Genomic DNA, 2,688 nt, shown 5'->3' on the forward strand with positions numbered 1-2,688 from the left:
TAAATATCAATAACCTCAGATATGCAGATGACACCACCCTTATGGCAGAAAGTGAAGAGGAACTAAAAAGCCTCTTGATGAAAGTGAAAGAGGAGAGTGAAAAAGTTGGCTTAAAGCTCAACATTCAGAAAACGATCATGGCATCCGGTTCCATCACTTCATGGGAAATAGATGGGGAAACAGTGGAAACAGTGTCAGACTTTATTTTTGGGGGGCTCCAAAATCACTGCAGATGGTGACTGCAGCCATGAAATTAAAAGACACTTACTCCTTGGAAGAAAAGTTATGACCAACCTAGATAGCATATTCAAAAGCAGAGACACTACTTTGCCGACTAAGGTCCGTCTTGTCAAGGCTATGGTTTTTCCAGTGGTCATATAGGGATGTGAGAGTTGGACTGTGAAGAAGGCTGAGTGCCGAAGAATTGATGCTTTTGAACTGTGGTGTTGGAGAAGACTCTTGAGAATCTCTTGGACTGCAAGGAGATCCAACAAGTCAATTCTGAAGGAGCTCAGCCCTGGGATTTCTTTGGAAGGAATGATGCTGAAGCTGAAACTCCAGTACTTTGGCCACCTCCTGCGAAGCGTTGACTCATTGGAAAAGACTCTGATGCTGGGAGGGATTGGGGGCAGGGGGAGAAGGGGACAACCGAGGATGAGATGGCTGGATGTCATCATGGACTCGATGGACGTGAGTCTGAGTGAACTCCAGGAGTTGGTGATGGACAGGGAGGCCTGGTGTGCTGCGATTCATGGGGTCACAAAGAGTCGGACATGGCTGAGCAACTGAACTGAACTGAACTGAAACTGTCATGGCACTTCTGGGTGTGTCATTTCAGTTGCTGATTGAGGATCAGGATCTAGATCTCCCATCTTGGTCCCATTTGATTCTAATCAGTTTATGTTGTGTCCTTGGGCTATATCATTTTTTCAAAAGTTGTGCCCTGTCCCTTTCCCTCCTGTTACAGTTGTGGTGTGGGGGCTTCTCGTTGTGGTGGCTTCTCTTGTTTCCGAGCACAGGCTCTGCGGCGCATGGTCTTCCATAGTTGTGGCACATAAGCTCAGTAGTTGTGGCTCATGGGCTTAGTAGCTCCCCGGCATGTGGGATCTTCCTGGGTCAGGGATGAAACCTGTGTCTTCGGCATTGACAGGCAGATTTTTTGCCACTGACCCATCAGGGAAGCCCTGGCACAAAGTTTTATAGTTGTGTCTCCCTTCTCCTCGTCATCTTATTCTCAGTTTGGGGGCAGGGCTTGGTATACTTCTATGTGTTAAAGGTTATCACCACCACCACATAGCCATCCCCAATATTCATAATGATGGGACTTAATAAATTGTCTAGTAAAAATAGTAGACTTGGCGTCTAAAAATCAAGATGTGTTCTGGTTTAAGGTGGTGTCTATAATAGAGTGGATGCTTGGTAAATATTTGTTCTCTAAGTTCCTTTTCTCTGTAAGGCTGGTGATTTACTGACTCAGCCTCAGTTTGCTTTACTATAAAATGTGAGAAGAAAATACTTTCTGGGATAATATGGATATTGAAAACACTAACCCTATGAAACATTACAAAATTGCAAATTATATGAGGAAATAAGTATTTAAATATATATTTAAAAAGTACAAATGACTGTACAAATTAAAAGATCAGAGAATCAACATCTGCAATTTTCTTTTCACCACCTACATCTAGATTTTGGAGCAGAAATGTTAACTCTACTTAATAAACACAGACCCCTAGGTCTCTACTGAAGACCAGCTTCTCTTCATTCAAGTCAAAAGGCATTTCAGCAGTGACCTCCAGTGAATTCTAAATGAGGGTCCTGACTTGTGCTGAAATTTGCATTGAAGCTTTTTCAAAATAGGCAAACAAAAAACTTTTTTAATGTGCTTCATTAGAAATACTATTTGGCTGTCAATCAAATATTGTGAGTAACTTTGCTCAACTGTGTAGAGACTATACATAGATTTTTTTGCCCCAGGCTTTAAAATTTATTTATTTATATTTATGCATATATGTATGTATGTATGTATGTATGTATATTATTTATTTACTTTGGCAGCACCGGGTCTTAGTTGCGGCACTCAGGATCTTTTAGTTACAGCATGAAGAATCTTTAGTTGCGACATGTGGGATCTAGTTCCCTGACCAGGAATCGAACCCAGACCCCTACACTGGGATCACGGAGTCTTAGCCACTGGACCACGAGGAAAGTCCCCAGGCTTTTTAATTTAATTTAAATGTTATTTTATTTTTTATCAGTGGTTGAAAGCAGCACAGCTCTATTTTATATTAGAATCTGAAGACTGAAAGTTCACTTAAATAGTTATTATTTCAAATCTCAGAGAAAAAGTATTTGTCTTTAATTAGTACAAATACATTTTAGTATTTACTTTTAGAAGTAAACTCAATAAATACTTTGCTGTTGTCTTTAAGGGCAATATTTTGACTGATCAGCAATGTCCCTGTTTCAATTTCTCAGTTTGCTGTTGGAAGGGCAAAGCAGCCACAGATGATGTGTAAATCAATGGGAACTGGAAGGGATCCCATCAAACTTTGTTTACAAAACAAAAACATGGCCAGCCGGCAAGCTCTCGTTTTCTCCGATTCCTGTTTCAAGCTACATAAGTGAAGACCAGAAACAGCTTAGTTTTACCCAACAGTACACAAGAGTCCTGTCCCAGGGCAATAT

The sequence above is a fragment of the Budorcas taxicolor genome, chromosome 9 (assembly GCF_023091745.1).
Source record: "Budorcas taxicolor isolate Tak-1 chromosome 9, Takin1.1, whole genome shotgun sequence".
Classification (NCBI taxonomy): Eukaryota; Metazoa; Chordata; class Mammalia; order Artiodactyla; family Bovidae; genus Budorcas; species Budorcas taxicolor.